The following is a 21,882-nucleotide window of genomic DNA, read 5'->3' on the forward strand; positions in this document are numbered from 1 at the left end:
CCTGAAAAATGTGCCAAGACTGTCTTTAGGCTCCATGTATTTCGCCACACTTTTCTCAACATCTTTTATCATAGACACCACTTCTGCATTAGGCACTGTGCGATGGGCATTTTTGGCACGATTTCTCCTAGGGGCAACTATGATGGGAGATCTTGGTCTTTGAGAAGCTGAGGGTGTGGAAGAGATAGGGGACTGTGTGCTGAGGTTCTGAGTGTCCTCCAATGGCTCCTCCTCTGTTTCACTATTTTCTGAGGATGACCATGCTGAACAGTTGTGAGAGTCCACACTTGCGACGTCTTCCTCTTCCTCCTCCTCCTCAGGCTCCTCCTGTACCCCAGTTTCCACTGCATTACTACTAGTTCTGCAATAATAAAAAATATATATATATAAATATATATTATATTGAAACAAAAAAAGTATAAGAACTGTGTTCTTTTTACCTTCTCCTCTTCTGTGTCGCCTGCAGAAATGCCAGTTGTTCAAATAGGGGATGGTAGCGGTAACGACTGAGTGCCTGATCACTTCAACTTTCCCGGCTGTGTTTCAGATCTTTGCCGTAACGATCTCTAAAGGGCCTTTTTCCACTACACAGCTGAATCGCAAAATCGCAAATTGCTAGTGATTTTTAAATCGCTACGGTGGCTACTTTATCATAGAAATCACGAGACGTATTTTCCACTGTACTGATTCGATTTGGAAATCGCAAATCGCAATCACTTTCTGGAGCGATTCTTAAAGTGATAATGCAATGCAAATGAAAAATCGCAAATAAAGAAGAAGAAAAAGAAAAATCGCAATCGCTGGCGTTTGTGATTTGTGATTGTGATTGATAGTGGAAAAGGGCTTCCATTTCTTCTTTAACACTGAGGAAGAAAGGAAGAAAACATAGATAAAATCAGTGTCATTATAACATAGGTTCCATACACAGGTCATAGTCCTTTTAGTTCCTAAAAGTTGAGCTCATTAGGAGGTGGTAGCAAAAACAGGGCCACAGGTGAGATACAAAGCATTAAGTGGGCCACAGGTGAGGTACAAAGCATTCAGTGGGCCACAGGTGAGGTACAAAGCATTAAAGAGAATCTGTATTGTTAAAATCGCACAAAAGTAAACATACCAGTGCGTTAGGCGACATCTCCTATTACCCTCTGTCACAATTTCGCTGCTTCCCGCCGCATTAAAAGTGGTTAAAAACAGTTTTAAAAAGTTTGTTTATAAACAAACAAAATGGCCACCAAAACAGGAAGTAGGTTGATGTACAGTATGTCCACACATAGAAAATACATCCATACACAAGCAGGCTGTATACAGCCTTCCTTTTTAATCTCAAGAGATCATTTGTGTGTTTCTTCCCCCCTGCAGCTATCTTCCACTGAAGTGTCAAGCTGTTTCTTCCTGCAGAGTGCAGACAGCTCTGCCTATATGTAATTCCTCAGTATGTGAAAGCCCAGTCAGCTCAGAGGAGGATTTATCCAGCTTGTAAAAGATAAGAGAGAAGAGAGAAGCTGCCCTAATCTAAATAATACACAGGCAGTGTGCAGAGAGGGGCCTGGAGGGGGAGATGCATCACAGAACCACAACACTGAGGAACTTGGCAGCCTTCCAGACACAGGCCGACAAGTCTGACAGGAGAGAGATAAGTTGATTTATTACAGAGATGGTGATAGTTGAACGTGCTGCAGTAAGCCAAAACACATTAGAATAGATTTTGGAACTTGTAGGATGGAAGAAAACCGGATGAAATTTTTGTTACGGAGTCTCTTTAAGTGGGCCACAGGTGAGGTACAAAGCATTAAGTGGGCCACAGGTGAGGTACAAAGCATTAAGTGGGCCACAGGTGAGGTACAAAGCATAAACATGACCACAGGTAATGTACAAATCATACAGTGGGCCGCAGTGTACACTTACAAATCTTGTCTTTGATGGACGCACTGTACTCAGGATACTGCTCAAAGAAGTACTTGCAGATTTCCTCCCAAGCACGGCTCTTGCGGACGTTGTTGCTATAATCCGCACAGGTGTTGTCCCAAACTGATGAGTGAGCATAAATCTGCTCTACCAGCTCACCCAGCTCCACTGCGCGCTCCACTGCAGTCTCCATTGCTGTCTTCTTCGCCTGTGCCATTTCCTCTTGCAAAGTATTGTGGTTACTTCCTCCTTCCTGTTTATACCCCTCCTCCAGAAGCCTTTAGAGGCTTTTGAGTGGTTTCAGTGTTTTTTGCTTGCTTTTAAACGCAATGCCACCAGATGCAACCGCCTTCCAGAAGCTGCATGTTGCTTTCGAAACTAGACGCGATGCCGGGATCAACGGCCAGGCTTTCATGAAAGCCTGCAAAAGCCAGCGATAAACGCTCCCATTCACTTGAATGGGACGGCGGTAGATCCCAAAAAACACAGCGTCTGAAACGCCACGTTAAATGCCGCAAAAGTGTCTGTCTGAACCAGCCCTAACTATCCTAGCTTACACTAGGCTACCTTTTCAAATTAGCATCATAAAGGTATCAGACAACTAGGTGGCATGTTTGAGCTAGATAAAGGGTCTTGGGCCTCATTTACAGTGTTATGTGAGAGGTTTGATATACCAAAGATAGATTGTTTACCCTATTTATAAATGAAGACCATGGCCAAAGCCCACATACCAGATCTCAAAGTAATAGCTTTACCCAATGTCTTTGATCAACTGTTGGGACCACAGAATCCACCAAGAAACTTGTCAGAACCTTATAAAGATATCAATGACATTAACCTTCAAAAATACTACAGCCCTCATGCGCTAGCCCCGGAGAAAGGACATGCTGGGAGATACCAGGAGATACTAGCTGAGAGGATGAGAGGATGCTATCTGGCAATGACCTTTTCTGAAAATTGATAACATGAGGCCTCGTTCACATCATTTAGCGCAGATGGCTGTGCGATCGGAACGCAACGCGTCCGATCGCACGCCATCTGCGCTCCTATGCGCTGCGCTGCAGATTCCATTCATTACAATGAATGGGATCTGCGCTGCGATTCACAAAAATGCGTGCAGTACGCGTCAGCGCAGATGGGAACAGCAGAAGGGCTGTCTATGCTGAGGCCTGGAGAACTTCCAATTTACTGCTCAAGCACAAAGCACAGTTTGCTTTTAACATTAAACATAGACAGCCAAATCCTCACTATAACCCCTGTTGTCCAAAATGCAAAGAGCCAGAAGCTGGATTACCACATGGTTTATGGCACTGTATACTTATTGATCATTTCTGGCATAAAGTAATTTGCTTTGCACACAAAGTATTCAGAAAAGATGTATCAAAACCAAGAGACTTATGCCTCTTCAACTGCTTTGATGATAAGGACGGTGTCCCATTAAAAAAGCCCTCTGAACTACATCATATCATAATTATAGTGGCCAGAAGACGTATTTTTCACCAGTGGGGCTGTTACTGGGTTGGGGGAAATGAGGGGACTCAGAACTTGTTTTCCATTTATGTAGACCTGCTAACATTTCTTTGAAATGGATGTCTTGCTGCAGAATTGCAACATTGAAAATCTTGAGGCATGTTGTACTATGCGAACAGCCAAGTTTATCGTAAGAATTAAGCATATATGGTACATATAGGAACCATCAGTATTGTTGTTACAATAGATAGATAAGTGAGTACAATCACATATAGATACATATGAGTAGAAGAATACTTGGCTGGCTAGTTCTTTTATTTTTTTTTTTAAAGAACAGTAAAACAGCCAGAACTACAAAACAGTTATATTATTATTTAGTATTTATATAGTGCCAACATCTTCCACAGCGCTGTACAGAGTATATTGTCTTGTCGCTTAACTGGCCCTCAGGGGCTCACAATCGAATCCCTACCATAGTTATATGTCTATGTATCATGTAGTGTATGTATTGTAGTCTAGGGCCAATATAGGGGGAAGCCAATGAACTTATCTGTATGCTTAAGGGATGTGGGAGGAAAACAGAGTGCCCGGAGGAAACCCTTGAAGCCTATACCATTGAACATGTAAGGAGGTACAATGCTAGTATGAGGAAAACCAGTTACTAGCTCATTAATGAAGTCATTAGGGCATTATGGGGGTAGACAACACAGTAAATGGACTATAACCTGGTTCGAGGGAAATAAAACATTTAATATAAAAGAAAAAAAACAGTACCCCAGACTGGCTAAGCCTCTAAGACATAAAAATGGAGGGGAGTACACCACTCCCTGTAAAGCACTGCATGGGTAACAATAAAAAAAATAAAGAGATTTCATTATTCACAGCACATAATATACAGTAATTAAAAGATTCTGAGAATCCAGGCAAACCTCTGCATGCAAGGGGCAAGATGAAGGGCAATATACCTGTGTGAGACATGATTTTTGGGCCCACAGCACTGAATTAATTGTGAACTAATTCTGTAGTGGAAATCACTGCTTGGATTCAGGGACACTTCCAGTTCATTGCTTCATGGACAAATGCAAGTTAAAACTTTATCTTGAGAAGAAGAAACCATATAAATATGATCCAGAAACACCACATTTCACTTCTTGTTAACATGGCACTGAATAAACACTGCCGATGAATGCTCAAGTGAACTGCCATTGATGTTCACAACCAGTACTTTTGTTTTCCTGCAAGCAAAAAAAAAAGAGAAAACATTCTCGGATAGAAAACCGCTGGGAAAACGAGCCCCAAGATCCTCATTTGAATGAGTCCTAAATTCAGCCCTGTGTGGTGTCTATCAGCTGCTTAAGGAAAGAGATTTATAAGGCTGCTCTGGCTGTCTCCTCACTACAGGTTACTGATAAAGCAACAGGGCTTCAGAGCAACATTACACTTGTTCTGGGCCAGCCAGAATAGCGTCATAAATTTATTTTCTCTAAGCAACCAACAGTCAATGCCTGCTGCTGAAGTTCAGCAATGTGCTTCAGGACCTCTGCTGGTAGCAACAATGATAGAACATTTTTTCCCGTTAAGCTGCTAAAAGAACTATAACAAAAAGCTTGTAGGAATACACAGGGAACAAGCCCTGCTTCCTTTTCTAAATATCATTGCAGCCAGCAAGTGAGCATAGTCTTACTGCGTCACTAATCGATTGTTTCAATTCTGAGACATTTGACAGACGTTCTCTTCTCCTATAAAGAGGGTTGAATTGACTGGTGTACAGAAGATCATATGATAGAAATTCGAATAATTTGCATCACTGTGGTGGTGATTGTAGTAGTATTTATTTATATAGTGCCAACATCTTCTGCACCCCTGTACACAGTAGAACAGAATTAGAATGCTTTTCATCAAGCACGACTGGGCTGTGCCTGGAATTGGTCTTCTTGGCGCGAACAGGGCTTAAGCATAGGATAAAACACATGATACGACACCATTTCACCTACAGAGATAGTGGGGGGGGGGGGGGGGAACGACCATTACCTCTGACCTGCAGGGAGCCGATTAAAGAAGTGGAAGCCTGGGTTATCCTCAGTGCTCTGAAACACAGTATGGAGTTGTAGTAGCGTTCTGGGGGGAATTTTTTACCGATTATCCACTCTGCTGATTTGATGACCCTCTGTAGTTTGCATCTGTCACTGGCGGAGGAGCCAGCATACCACACAAGGATGGAAGAACAGAGGAAAGTTTTGATTGATTGAGTTTCTGGGCCATACCAAAAGGAGGAAGTTGACTACATACCTATGTCTCTAACAGTCCCTCAGGGGAGTTCACAATTTACAACCTACCATAGTCATAGTCTAATACCCCTACCACAGTCAAAGGTCAACGTTGGAGTGAAACTAGTGATTTTTTTATGTTTGTGGAATGTATGAGGTAGATTCCCATGCACACAGGGAGAACACAAAGCAAACAAACTTCATTTTGATAGGTCCCTAGTGCTGTATAGCAAGAATTGCTTTACAGCACTAGGGCAGACCAGCCCAAGGCCCATACAGAGTGTGAGGCCCCAAGACATTGCGTAGGTCACTTGTACCCTTTTGGTGTCCCCGTAATTAACCCTACCACTGCAAAAAAAATTGCTGCAGGTCCTATAGCTACTAGTATTGCAACTAGACAGAGGGATCCTCTTACATATGAATTAGTGTTAATTAAAAGTAGAACTCCATCCAAAACATAATAATAAATAATTCCCCAGAAGACAATCACAGAGACAAATATGACTTTCACCAACTGAGTCATATATTGCCATGGGCACTGCTAAAAACACTCGCGAGTAAAATCCCTGAGGGAAATGACACTCTAGCCATGCTCCACTTCTCTTCCTCTGCCTTATAGGACAAATATACTCCAAAATGTCACCTACCCCAAACTCCAGTCTGATGGGTCCATTGATCACTGTCAACACGAGCTCTCATAGATCATGCTAGCACATTTTTCTCAGAAGAATGTAAGGTCAATCCAAAGAGAAAGTGTCTTTCGCTAAGTAAAATGGAGCAGGCCTCCCCACAGCTTATACAGCACAGGAAAAGCCATGAACAGATCCATGCCATGAAGGTCTAAAATAGATGGCCAGCATGATCTGTACTAGATCAGTCCTCCTGCAATTACCAGTACTTGTCTTCCCAATGCTGACTGACATGGGAAATTCTATGTACATTGTCATGCAAGGTGACACCAAACATTCAGCATACCAAAGCTATTCTTGACATTGAGTAAGGTGAAGATCTTATTATTAACATGTTCCTGAATAACCGGAAAATATTGATATTATTATACTTGTATCATCATCGTCTTTTACATGTAAACACATATAAGAAGTAAATGTCTCCTAGGGTAAAATGCACTATAAATTACTATTCTTCTGTGTTGATGTCACTTTCAGTATGTAGAAAAAACGACAATCTGACAGGGCATTGTTTCTCAACTCAGTCCTCAAGTACCACTAACAGTAAATGTCGTGCAGAAAACAGAACACATTTACAGGTGAGGTAATTGGTGTCTCCAAAGTTTTTCTGCAAAACTTGCAATGTTGGAAGTACTTGAGGAACAGTCCCATCTCTTTATAGGGGATTATCAGTGTTCCCTTTATTCTTTACAAAATCACTTTCTGGAAAGAATCTATATAAAAATCCTATGCAGCCTTGCTACTTATTTGTACATTCTTTTGGCAGTTGGGCTGAACAACTGTCATTCACTTAGTGTTTTTAACAAATAAAGAAAACCCAGAAAAACACCCATGAGGAGATGGACTAGTTCAAAACCTGTCAGATTTTTCTACTTACTGTTTTGATGAGTATCACTGCTCCCAGTTTGATTAACATAAAAGGTTAAAGCAAACTTATTAGGTTTGCACACAAGCAATTTAGATACTTACCTCGGGAGGCTCTTCCCATTCCCTTCTGCCAGGCCCATCCATGGCTGGGAACCCCAAAGCATGGCTGCACTGTGCCTGTGCAGTAGCAGGAACCTGCTTGGTGCAGGTGCTATTGTGCAGGTGTAGACAGCTTACGCATGAGTAGTAGCATCAAACCGATTGGGCTTTGCTTCTTCCGACAAAGCTCAAACAGGTCTTTGTTACTGCACACCCAGAGGAGGAATGGCGAGGAGGAGTAAGACTATCCAGAGGCTTCTCTCTACCTAGGCAAGTATCTAAATTGGGCATGTTTTCCCCTACAGGTTTCCTTTAAAAATCAGAAAACACTCAAACTGGGATTTATATTCTTTAATAAAATTATAAAAGCCCTTTATTAACCACTTGAGGACCACAGTCTTTTCGCCCCTTAAGGACCAGAGCCTTTTTCTCCATTCAGACCACTGCAGCTTTCACGGTTTAATGCTCGGTCATACAACCTACCACCTAAATGAATTTTACCTCCTTTTCTTGTCACTAATACAGCTTTCTTTTGATGCTATTTGATTGCTGCTGCGAGTTTTACTTTTTATTATATTCATCAAAAAAGACATGAATTTTGTCAAAAAAATGACTTTTTTAACTTTCTGTGCTGACATTTTTCAAATAAAGTAAAATTTCCTATACACGTGAGCGCGAAAGTTATTCTGCTACATGTCTTTGATAAAAAAAACCCCATTCAGTGTATATTTATTGGATTGGGTAAAAGTTATAGCGTTTACAAACTATGGTGCCAAAAGTGAATTTTCCCATTTTCAAGCATCTCTGACTTTTCTGCGCACCTGTCAGGTTTCATGAGGGGCTAAAATTCCAGGATAGTACAAATACCCGCCAAATGACCCCATTTTGGAAAGAAGACATCCCAAAGTATTCAGTGAGAGGCATGGTGAGTTCATAGAAGATTTTATTTTTTGTCACAAGTTAGCGGAAAATGACACTTTGTGAAAAAAAAAAAAAAAAGTTTCCATTTCTTCTAACTTGCGACAAAAAAAAATGAAATCTGCCACGGACTCACTATGCTCCTCTCTGAATACCTTGAAGTGTCTACTTTCCAAAATGGGGTCATTTGTGGGGTGTGTTCACTGTCCTGGCATTTTGGGGGGTGCCTAATTGTAAGCACCCCTGTAAACCTAAAGATGCTCATTGGACTTTGGGCCCCTTAGCGCAGTTAGGCTGCAAAAAAGTGCCACACATGTGGTATTGCCGTACTCAGGAAAAGTAGTATAATGTGTTTTGGGGTGTATTTTTACACATACCCATGCTGGGTGGGAGAAATATCTCCGTAAATGACAATTTTTTTATTTTGTTTACACACAATTGTCTATTTATAGAAATATTTCTCCCACTCAGCATGGGTATGTGGAAAAATACACCCCAAAACACATTATACTACTTCTCCTGAGTACGGCGATACCACATGTGTGGCACTTTTTTTGCACCCTAACTGCGCTAAGGGGCCCAAAGTCCAATGAGTACCTTTAGGATTTCACAGGTCATTTTGAGAAATTTCGTTTCAAGACTACTCCTCACGGTTTAGGGCCCCTAAAATGCCAGGACAGTATAGGAACCCCACAAATTATCCCATTTTAGAAAGAAGACACCCCAAGGTATTCCGTTAGATGTATGGTGAGTTCATAGAAGATTTTTTTTTTTGTCACAAGTTAGCGGAAATTGATTTTAATTGTTTTTTTTCACAAAGTGTCATTTTCCGCTAACTTGTGACAAAAAATAAAATCTTCTATGAACTCACCATACTCCTAACGGAATACCTTGGGGTGTCTTCTTTCTAAAATGGGGTCATTTGTGGGGTTCCTATACTGCCCTGGCATTTTAGGGGCCCTAAACTGTGAGGAGTAGTCTTGAAACCAAATGTCGCAAAATGACCTGTGAAATCCTAAAGGTACTCATTGGACTTTGGGCCCCTTAGCGCACTTAGGGTGCAAAAAAGTGCCACACATGTGGTACCGCCGTACTCAGGAGAAGTAGTATAATGTGTTTTGGGGTGTATTTTTACACATACCCATGCTGGGTGGGAGAAATATCTCTGTAAATGACAATTATTTGATTTTTTTTTACACACAATTGTCCATTTACAGAGAGATTTCTCCCACCCAGCATGGGTATGTGTAAAAATACACCACAAAACACATTATACTACTTCTCCTGAGTATGGCGATACCACATGTGTGACACTTTTTTGCAGCCTAGGTGCGCTAAGGGGCCCAACGTCCTATTCACAGGTCATTTTGAGGCATTTGTTTTCTAGACTACTCCTCACGGTTTAGGGCCCCTAAAATGCCAGGGCAGTATAGGAACCCCACAAGTGACCCCATTTTAGAAAGAAGACACCCCAAGGTATTCTGTTAGGGGTATGGTGAGTTCATAGAAGATTTTATTTTTTGTCACAAGTTAGTGAAAAATGACACTTTGTGAAAAAAACAATAAAAATCCAATTTCCGCTAACTTTTGACAAAAAATAAAATATTATATGAACTCATCATACACCTAACAGAATACCTTGGGGTGTCTTCTTTCTAAAATGGGGTCACTTGTGGGGTTCCTATATTGCCCTGGCATTTTACGGGCCCAAAACTGTGAGTAGTCTGGAAACCAAATTTCTCAAAATGACTGTTCAGGGGTATAAGCATCTGCAAATTTTGATGACAGGTGGTCTATGAGGGGGCAAATTTTGTGGAATCGGTCATAAGCAGGGTGGCCTCTTAGATGACAGGATGTATTGGGCCTGATCTGATGGATAGGAGTGCTAGGGGGGGTGACAGGAGGTGATTGATGGGTGTCTCAGGGGGCGGTTAGAGGGGAAAATAGATGCAATCAATGCACTGGGGAGGTGATCGGAAGGGGGTCTGAGGGGGATCTGAGGGTTTGGCCGAGTGATCAGGAGCCCACACGGGGCAAATTAGGGCCTGATCTGATGGGTAAGTGTGCTAGGGGGTGACAGGAGGTGATTGATGGGTGTCTCAAGGTGTGATTAGAGGGGGGAAATAGATGCAAGCAATGCACTGGCGAGGTGATCAGGGCTGGGGTCTGAGGGCGTTCTGAGGTGTGGGTGGGTGATTGGGTGCCCGCAAGGGGCAGATTAGGGTCTAATCTGATGGGTAACAGTGACAGGTGGTGGTAGGGGGTGATTGATGGGTGATTGATGGGTAATTAGTGGGTGTTTAGAGGAGAGAAGAGATGTAAACACTGCACTTGGGAGGTGATCTGATGTCGGATCTGCGGGCGATCTATTGGTGTGGGTGGGTGATCAGACTGCCCGCAAGGGGCAGGTTAGGGGCTGTTTGATGGGTGGCAGTGACAGGGGGTGATTGGTGGGTGGCAGTGACAGGGGGTGATTGATGGGTGATTGACAGGTGATCAGTGGCTTATTACAGGGAATAACAGATGTAAATATTGCACTGGCGAATTGATAAGGGGGGGTCTGAGGGCAATCTGAGCGTGTGGGCGGGTGATTGGGTGCCCGCAAGGGCCAGATTAGGGTCTAATCTGATGGGTAACAGTGACAGGTGGTGATAGAGGGTGATTGATGGGTAATTAGTGGGTGTTTAAAAGAGAGAAGAGATGTAAACACTGCACTTGGGGGGTGATCTAATGTCGGATCTGCGGGCGATCTATTGGTGTGGGTGGGTGATCAGATTGCCCGCAAGGGTCAGGTTAGGGGCTGATTGATGGGTGGCAGTAACAGGGGGTGATTGATGGGTGGCAGTGACAGGGGGTGATTGATGGGTGATTGACAGGTGATAAGTGGGTTATTACAGGGAATAACAGATGTAAATATTGCACGGGCGAATTGATAAGGTGGGGGGGGTCTGAGGGCAATCTGAGCGTGTGGGCGGGTGATTGGGTGCCCGCAAGGGGCAGATTAGGGTCTAATCTGATGGGTAACAGTGACAGGTGGTGATAGGGGGTGATTGATGGGTAATTAGTGGGTGTTTAGAGGAGAGAATAGACGTAAACAATGGATTTGGGAGGTGATCTGATGTCGGATCTGCGGGCGATCTATTGGAGTGGGTGGGTGATCAGATTGCCCGCAAGGGGCAGGTTAGGGGCTGATTGATGGGTGGCAGTGACAGGGGGTGATTGACGGGTGATTGACGGGTGATTGACAGGTGATTGACAGGTGATCAGGGGGGATAGATGCATACAGTACACGGGGGGGGGGGGGGGGTCTGGGGGGGGGGTCTGAGGGGTGGGGGGGTGATCAGGAGGGAGTAGGGGGCAGATTAGGGACTAAAAAAAAAAAATTGCGTTGACAGATAGTGACAGGGAGTGATTGATGGGTGATTAGGGGGGTGACTGGGTGCAAACAGTGGTCTGGGGGGTGGGCAGGGGGGGGGTCTGAGGGGTGCTGTGGGCGATCAGAGGGCAGGGGGGGGGGGAAATCAGTGTGCTTGGGTGCAGACTAGGGTGGCTGCAGCCTGCCCTGGTGGTCCCTCGGACACTGGGACCACCAGGGCAGGAGGCAGCCAGTATAATAGGCTTTGTATACATTACAAAGCCTATTATACACAGTACACGCGGCGATCCGGGTGCTAGTAACCCGCCGGCGCTTCCAAACGGCCGGCGGGTTACAGCGAACGGGGGGCGGAGCCAGTCCCCGGCGGCTGATCGCGTCACGAATGACGCGATCGCCGCATAGCCACTCCCGCAGTCGCCCCCGCCGATGGGCGTATTGCGGTCGTTTGGGCCCGGACTTTGCCGCCGCCAATCGGCTGGGGGCAGTCGTGAAGTGGTTAAACTGATACATTTTTTTCTCATTTTCATCCGTAGTCATATGCTTATTTCTGTCTTCATACAGTATTTTTACAGTGTTTTTCTTTTCTTTTTTTCTTCAAAATTGTTAAAGGACAACTGAGGTGACATGTGACATGATGAGATAGACATGTGTATGTACAGTGAAAAGCACACAAATGAATATGCTGTGTTTTTTTTTTCTTTCTCTGCCCGAAAGAGTTAACCTCCTTGGCGGTACGCAGATGCAGTGGCTGCGTCCGCGGGAGGGATTTTTTAAAATAAAAAATGTTTGGTATTAGTTAGCTAGCACTAGATCGCCCCTGTTAGCTAGCACTAGGCTAGCTAACTACAGTGGTGTGAAAAACTATTTGCCCCCTTCCTGATTTCTTATTCTTTTGCATGTTTGTCACACTTAAATGTTTCTGCTTATCAAAAACCGTTAACTATTAGTCAAAGATAACATCATTGAACACAAAATGCAGTTTTAAATGATGGTTTTTATTATTTAGTGAGAAAAAAAACCCTCAAAACCTACGTGGCCCTGTGTGAAAAAGAAATTGCCCCCTGACACTAATAACTGGTTGGGCCACCCTTAGCAGCAATAACTGCAATCAAGCGTTTGCGATAACTTGCAACGAGTCTTTTACAGCGCTGTGGAGGAATTTTGGCCCACTCATCTTTGCAGAATTGTTGTAATTCAGCTGTATTTGATGGTTTTCTAGCATGAACCACCTTGTTAAGGTCATGCCACAACATCTCAATAGGATTCAGGTCAGGACTTTGACTAGGCCACTCCAACGTCTTCATTTTGTTTTTCTTCAGCCATTCAGAGGTGGATTTGCTAGTGTGTTTTGGGTAATTGTCCTGCTGCAGCACCCAAAATCACTTCAGCTTGAGTTGACGAACAGATGGCCGGACATTCTCCTTCAGGATTTTTTGGTAGACAGTAGAATTCATGGTTCCATCTATCACAGCAAGCCTTCCAGGTCCTGAAGCAGCAAAACAACCCCAGACCATCACACTACCACCACCATATTTTACTGTTGGTATGATGTTCTTTTGCTGAAATGCTGTGTTACTTCTACGCCAGATGTAACGGGACACGCACCTGCCAAAAAGTTCAACTTTTGTCTCGTCGGTCCACAAGGTATTTTGCCAAAAGTCTTGGCAATCATTAAGATGTTTTTTTAGCAAAGTTGAGACGAGCCTTAATGTTCTTTTTGCTTAAAAGTGGTTTGCGCCTTGGATATCTACCATGCAGGCCGTTTTTGCCCAGTCTCTTTCTTATGGTGGAGTCGTAAACACAGACCTTAATTGAGGCAAGTGAGGCCTGCAGTTCTTTAGATGTTGTCCTGGGGTCTTTTGTGGCCTCTCGGAAGAGTTTTCTCTGCGCTCTTGGGGTAATTTTGGTCGGCCGGCCACTCCTGGGAAGGTTCATCACTGTTCCATGTTTTGCCATTTGTGGATAATGGCTCTCACTGTGGTTCGCTGGAGTCCCAAAGCTTTAGAAATGGCTTTATAACCTTTACCAGACTGATAGATCTCAATTACAGTACTTTTGTTCTCATTTGTTCCTGAATTTCTTTGGATCTTGGCATGATGTCTAGCTTTTGAGGTGCTTTTGGTCTACTTTTCTGTGTCAGATAGCTCCTATTTAAGTGATTTCTTGATTGAAACAGGTGTGGCAGTAATCAGGCCTGGGGATGACTACAGAAATTGAACTCAGGTGTGATAAACCACAGTTAAGTTATTTTTTAACAAGGGGGGCAATCACTTTTTCACACAGGGCCATGTAGAGTTGGAGTTTTTTTTTTCTCACTAAATAATAAAAACCATCATTTAAAACTGCATTTTGTGTTCAATTATGTTATCTTTGACTAATAGTTAACGATTTTTGATGAGCAAAAACATTTAAGTGTGACAAACATGCAAAAGAATAAGAAATCAGGAAGGGGGCAAATAGTTTTTCACACCACTGTATGTGCGGCAAGTCCACTGGCACCTCTCTGACTCCCCAGATCGCCGACGGCAATGCATACCCGTCCGCAAGCCGCAGCTTTCCAATTAGCTTCACTCGTCGCTATGGCAACGATCGGACATGATGTCATGACATTATCGACGTCATGCGCAGTCCCAATCCTCTCCATAGCAAAGTCTGGAGCTGATTGGGAGGCTGCGCCATCGTGGGATTCCTGGGGTAGTATGTATTGCGGCGGCGATCGGGGGCGATCGGTGGGAACCGGAGGCACTTGGGGGGAATAGTTAGTTAGCCAAGTGCTAGCTGAAGAATATAAAATGAATTTTATTTAAAAAACTCCTCCCGGGCCCATGCGATCCCCTGCGGGGGGTAGCCCAACACTGTGTCGGGCTTACCGCCAGGGAGGTTAAACATCAGGTATGCAAGTAGCAGTTTCTGTCTGGGTCAGACTGGGTCAGACTATAGCAAAACCCTCACTGATAAGTAATTAAAGCCATAAAACACTTTCCTGTCAGTAAATGGCTTCTAAGAGCAGGAAAGAGATAAAAGGGGGCAATAATTCATAGATTTGAGCTCTGGCATACTTCAATGAAGGTATCATTGAGCAGAGACAATGAAACAGTATAAACTAGATTTAAATATAAAATAAAACTGTGGGATACCTAGAAAAGTCCTTTTTAGGAGGAGGATAGATACAATTGTTTATCTCATAAGTTTATTTTCACCTCGGATGTCCTTTAAGCAGGTCCGGATTTACCATAAGGCACTGTAGACAGCCAGCCCACTTGCAGAGCGGTTTGTTGGGGGTTTGTAGGTTCATGGGGGAAGTCTAAGGTTCCAGGACATCTGTGCCCAGGGCTGCCATCAGAATTTTCTGGGCCCCATACTTGGCAAATCTATGGGGTCCCCCTCACGCCAAATAACAATCTAATAGGTAGACTATTACTTGCAGATGAAGTGATAGACAGATTGTGTGCGGGTAGAGCCACCGTATGTGGGGTAGAGTTAAAGTGGCTTGCCTGTCGCCCATAAAACCCTCCCCCCTGCATTGATTGTTATTCACCAATCACGCAGCAGGGAAGAGGGAGATGACCACACAACTCCTGTTATGCCACGGTAGAATAATTACCAGCGGAGGCTCAAGTGGCACTGCCACTGTTTGGGCCCCAGACCCTTTCCCTCTTGTACCCCCCTGATGGCTGCCCTGTCTGTGCCTATAGGCTCCTGTGAGGTAAATCTGGGCCTGCCTTTAAAGAGAACCCGAGGTGGGTTCTAAGAATCCAATTAGCATACAGAGGCTGGTTCTGCATACAATGACCAGCCTCTGTTGCTATACTGTTTCCCCCCAGCCCCCCTCTGCGCTCTGCTGTCCCCCATAAATCAATCGCCGTGCTGGCGACACGCAGCGTGTCTGCCGCTGCCCCGCCTCCTCCATAGCGCCGGTTCCCGCCCGTGTGCCTTCCCTCCAATCAGCGGGGACCGGCGCTATGGAGGAGGCGGGGGAGCGGCAGACTGACACTTCACATGTAAACAGCCATCGCCAGCACGGCAATTGATTTATGGGGCATAGCAGAGCGCAGTGGGGAGACTGGGGGAGACGGTATAGCAACAGAGGCTGGCAGAGGCGTAACTAAAAATCACTGGGCCCCCCTGCGAAACTTTGGATGGGGCCCCCTCCTGCCAACCCTCCCCCCTCCTTTCTTCTCTAGGTAAACTGAAAACGGATGTTATTCAATTGGCTAGTGCACACTTGGATGTGTTTTCCCCATGCAAAAAGAAACAGACAGCAGTGAAGCACTGGGAGCATTTTCTCTATCCATTACATTAGTTTCTGTGATAAAACGTGCATGTTTTCACACATACAGACACACATGGTGTGCAGAAAATGCATACAGAAAACCAACAGACAAGTGTGCTCCCATCCTCAGCTTATCACACTCACTCTGTCCATCCCTGATGGAGCAGAACTGGCTCTGCAGACTTCTCCAGCATCAATACAGTACACAGCACTTGGGAAGGGGTAGAGAGGTTGGGGGTTGTACACAAGAGCCTGCTGCATACTCAGTAGGGACTGTTTACAAATCTTTGACTGCAAAACTTTGTATGATTCCTTATCAATGCTGAGCAGATGTAGTAATTAGAACAATTGTGCAGAGAGCAGAATGTTTTTTCTCCGTGCCCTAAGTTTTCTGTCTCTCAAGATGTGGTCCCCTGTGGCTTCTGGGCCCCCCTGCAGCTGCATCCATTGCAGGGTCTATTGTTATGCTCCTGGAGGCTGGGCATTATATGCAGACCCAGCCTCTGTATGCTAATTGGATTCTTAGAATCCACCCCGGGTTCTCTTTAAGAATGCACTGCCATGCAATTTGTATTTGCCATAACCCCACTACTGTATTGGGATGTTTGGATTTCCTGCAAGGACTTCCCATTTGTCTGGACCAACTACAATCATTGTAGAAAATACAAAGAAGTCCATGGATATGCACTAACAGGGGTGTTTGGTGGGAAATTCCACTGTGGAGGTATTTAAATTTTCCACCACGGGCAATCGGTAACCCTGGGGGAAAATGTAAGCATGCTAATGCTGGGGCTCCCACTTAGTATTGCAATTAGTACAGGCAGTGGGGCGGCAGGGAAATTCGAAGGACAAAAGTAAGAAAAAAAGTATTTTGTTTCATTACATTTTTTTCATAGTGCTTCTTTTTTTTCACTTTGTAACTTCTTATGGTAATAGAGAAAGACTCACAGATTACCTATTTTACCTATTTTCCCAGGACCAGGCAAATATCTGATGACTCTCCCTTAGGGTCCGTTTCCTATTGGCCGCATTGCCACCGTGCGGTGTGATATTGGCACCACAATGCATACACCTGCAGGCACTTCTGGTCGTGCTGCAATGCCGAATTACGGAAAACTGTGGCATTCTATCCATTAATTTAGCCACACCGCATCACATCGTGGCCGAAAATTTGTGTCAATTGAAACAGTTTAATTGACTAACACTGAATGCAGTTTGGTGATCGCACCGTGTGTAGCCTTCTACCATGCTTACGAATTTTGAAAAATTATTCATTTTTCTGATTTTGCTGTCTTGTGGGCGATACCCCCTTTGGCACCTCCCTTATTACTTATTTAAATATCCCAATGACGTGAGGAGGAAGAATTCTGTGTTGTTGTTTTTTTGTAGCATTAAATGCTAGACATTTGTAACGCTGCCTGATGCTAAAAGAAAAAAAAATATTTATTGTCGTCTCTGACCTTGTTGGAGAAAAGGGAAAAACTCTCAGGCCACAGATGCATCCCTTGTGGCCAGTGCGTTTCATGTGTCCTCAGGGCCGGATTTACCATAAGACACTGTAGGCACTTGCCTACAGACGCCTGATGATGGAAAGGCGCTTCATTCCCCTCCTCAAGTGCCTCCCTCCTTCCTTCCCTATGCAGAGTCCTGATAAGAGTGTAAATGAGAGATTGCTCAACCAGCTCTGAGCATTCCACTGAAGAGATCTCCCTTTAGTCAGGGGCACCTCTAGCTACTAAATACTGAGCTTCCTCTACCTAATACTGGGGAGCACCTTTCGCTACTTAATACTGAGGTTATTCTAACTACCTAATACTTGGGGCCACCTCTAGCTTCTTAATATTGAGGGGACTTCTGGCTACCTAATAATAAGGGGCACCTGTAGCTACCCATGCCGGCCGAGGTAAGTAAGGGAGAAGTGAAGCTTGGGACAGCCAGCACACCTGTGGTGCAGTTCAAGGGGGGTTGTAGGTTCATGGAGGGCGAAGTCTAAGGTGCCAGGATGTCTGTGCCTATAGGTACCAGTGAAGTAAATCCGGTTCCTGTGTGTCCTGACAGAAGCAGCACAACGCAAAGGATCAGGACAGGGGCGCAGCACGTTATGCTTGGGAGCAGTGAAGCATATAGTCAATGGAAAGTATGCTTCACTGCCACTGTAAAATATGTGTGTTTATTGGCATTGCAACCTGGTATAGCGCCACGCTCCCGCCACGTGAACGTGGCATAAGTGGTGCATTACAGTGTGGTAAGCTGCGTTACAAAGCCGCTGTTACACCGCACCATTGTACACATAGCCTCAGGTGGCGAAGCAGGTCATTTCGGTGCGCAATCTTTCCTGCACTGCGCCTGACTTGGGTGCTGCCATAGATATAATGTTATCATGTCTATGGCCGTGCAGCAGTGTAATTCAGGTGCTAACGATCGCCGGACCCCGAATTACTTCTCCTTCCAAGTTGCTACGACTCAGAGGGGGAATAGTAATTAACGCCACCCGGAATTTGAGCATTAGCAAGCTGTAATTTCTGCTCACCCTGCGTGAAAATGACCGGGCAGCGATAATCCATGTACACCTCAGGTGGGGACAACAAGAAAAGTAAAAAAGAGGTTGCAATTCCTTTTCATGCCATCCATTACTAAATTATAATTTCTTTTCCTGGGATGTGCGTTAAATTTTCATTTGAGCTGATCAGGAAACATTTCCCGTAGGAAGCACAGGTGTGGTTATTTAGCATCACAGTTAATAAAGATGCTACTCACTCAGTCTTCCTTCCTTCCTTTGTATCGACTGGTCTTCTCTATTTACATTGTTCAATGAATGGGCACATATTGGCCACTGGTATTCATCTATAAAGCTTTTATGAAGAAGAGAATGCAATCATTAATCGAAGTCATAATTCCTATTAGATGGCCCTTTGTCATACATTGTTTTGAGGGTCCCTTTAGTACTGAAGGGGGGAACCGCACTGCCTAAGCAAAGGATGAAGACAGCCAGACTAAGAGCGCCTTAATGGTCCCACCGGACTGACTAAATCCGGCTCATCGAATGTCCCTTAATAATTCATCAGATGAGCTTAGGCAGCATCCTGCAGCAACAATGTATATCTGTGTGCGGATTTCTTCTCCAGTCACTAGCTCCTTCATTGTTGGGAAGGTTTTCCACTCTCTGTGCTGGGAGAAGTGGCCTCTTGTGCAGGCAGCTCTCTCTGGCTCACAGACGATAGTTTTGGAAGATAGAAGCAGCTGCAAGTGAATTGGATCTCAAAAATAGGGTAGCCCCCCTTCCAGCTCCACACACAGCGCCTCAGTATCCCGCATGCAGCTGGTGAATTATTATTCCCTGGAATATAAAGGCCGGAACTGTGGTGTTAGTTCTCCTGTTGCCAGAAGTGGCAGATCTCTTCCTTTTTTTTTACGAGGGGGGATTTACACTGCCCTAAAAATCCATCTCAAGTTATAATCTGCTGCAGTGCAGCCTGGTTTATATTTCCATCACAGAGGATGAAGACTGCATTCCAGCCTCTGAAAATCATAACACAAAAAGAGAAAACAGACACATACACTGTATGAAGAAACTTGAGAACAAAACTGTTACTTAAAACATATTTCAAATAATGGTGACAGTATCTGCATTTATGCAGTCATTTCCTACTGTCTGCTTTTTTTTGTTTATCTTCCTGCATCGGAACTGCCATTTCACTGGTGATGATAGCACTATGCACAGAACAGGGAGAAATCACAGCATTTTCAATCCAAAGTGCTTTGTCTCCCTTGAGCATGTCAGCAGAAAGCAATAAGAGTCAGAGAATATAATTTCTTATTTCTGCTTTGCTTGTACACGCTTAGCTAACTTTCGCCCAGACCATCCTAAATCCAGACAGTAGAATTGGCACTCAATGATGAAATGATAGCATGCACAGAAATAATCAGGAGACACAGTTTACCCTAACTAAAATAAATAGAATGTATACTATAAATAGTTTCCTTAACTGATTAACTGAAAATGACTGTTACTTTGTGGATGACGCTCATATAATTAAACAGATGGCAGGGTTGTTTTTAGGCATAGGCAAACGCCTGGGGTGACAACTCTAGGAAGTGGCACCACAGAGTTAGTCTTAGCACACTGTACTTTATGGAATCTTTTAGGCAACTGCTATTTCCATTTAAAGGGACTCTGAGGAGCAAAAAGAAATGAAATTGGTACTCACCTGGGGCTTTCTCCAGCCCACCGTAGGTCGGGAGGTCCCTCGGCGTCCTCCTGGCTCTTCTCCCGGTCCCTCCGCCGCATACCGCAGCGGCGACACCCGGGCCAGGTGTCGGGCTTCTTCCTCCTGATCGGTGATGCTGTGAGTCATTACGGCGGCCGGTGTGACAGTACTGTGCATGCGCAAAACCGCCGCGCATGCGCAGTACTGTCATGCCGGTCGCCATGATGACACGCATCGGCCGGCGTAATGACGAAGAGCGTCCCCATTCAGGAAGTGGGCTCCTTCCTTGTTGGGAAAGTTTTCCACTCTCTGTGCTGGGAGAAGTGGCCTCGTGTGCAGGCAGCTCTCTCTGGCTCACAGAAGATAGTTTGGAAGATAGAAGCAACTGCAAGTGAATGGGGTCTCAAAAATAGGGTAGTCCCCCATCCCTGCGCGTCATCACGGCGACCAGGATGACAGTACTGCGCGTGCGCGAAACCGACGCACATGCGCAGTACTGTCATTCCGGCCGCCGTGAGGACACGCAGTGGCCGGCGTAATGACAAAGAGCGTCCCCGTTCAGGAAGTGGGAGCCCGACACCCGGCGGAGGGACCGGGAGAAGAGCCAGGAGGACGCCAAGGGACCTCCAACCTACGGTGGGCTGGAGAAAGCCCCAGGTGAGTACCAATTTCATTTATTTTTAATCCTCAGAGTCCCTTTAAGCCCGGGGTCTCAAACTCGCGGCCCTCGATGCAATATTTTGTGGCCCGCGCCGGCAAAAGCTTCCTTATAGTTCGCTTCAGTGCTCCCAAGTAATCCACCGCATCCCCGCCGCTAAACAAGGGCTGCAGAGCCCCCAATTCGCCCAGGGGGCAATCTTCCTTCACAGAGAGGGGCGGGGAAAGGCGGCGATGCACCGCGATTGACGTCAGGAGGGGCAGAGCTGAAGCTGAAAGCTCTGCCCCTTCCAGGAAATGCTGGCGGATTGCCCCCGGGCGATTTGGGGGCTCTGCAGCCCTCATTTTGCAGCGGGGACATGGCGGATTACTTGTAATGGGAGCACTGAAGCGAACTATAAGGTAAAATATGCAAAACAGTTCGCTTCAGTGTGAATTTGATTTTGAAATAAAAATCAATGCAAGGGATTTGAGGGGGGGGGGGGGGGGGGGGAGGGCGGTGCGGAGCTGCTGATTGACTTTTTTTGTGAAATCCCTTATGCGGCCCAGCCTCATCCTGACTTTGCCTCCTGCGGCCCCCAGGTAAATTGAGTTTGAGACCCCTGCTTTATGCAAACCTAAAGTGAAAATAAACTTATGAGATAATGAATTGTAGTACAGCTAATAAATAGAAAATTAGTAGCAAAGAAAAGAGTCTCATATTGTTTTCCAGTACGGGAAGAGTTAAGAAACTTCAAAAGCGCTTCTCTGAGCTATTGAAGGTCCATAAGATGCCCCTGAACTATGAATGTACCTATGTTTCGTTTTTTTCTTTTTTCCGCTGATTTTTTTTTTTTAACGCTAAACCCAGGTGCATCTTATATTCCAGAGCGTCTTATATTCAGAAAAATACGATAATATATGGCAAGTCAGGGCAAATGGTTTTGCTTACTAGCACAATACTGGCACGGTGGCGTGGGGCAGCACGGTGGCGTAGTGGTTAGCGCTCTTGCCTTGCAGCGCTGGGTCCCTGGTTCGAATCCCAGCCAGGGCACTATCTGCAAAGAGTTTGTATGTTCTCTCCGTGTCTGCGTGGGTTTCCTCCGGGCACTCCGGTTTCCTCCCACATTCCAAAAACATACGGATAAGTTAATTGGCTCGCCCTAAAAAATTG

Source organism: Hyperolius riggenbachi, chromosome 2, assembly GCF_040937935.1.
Source record: "Hyperolius riggenbachi isolate aHypRig1 chromosome 2, aHypRig1.pri, whole genome shotgun sequence".
NCBI lineage: Eukaryota > Metazoa > Chordata > Amphibia > Anura > Hyperoliidae > Hyperolius > Hyperolius riggenbachi.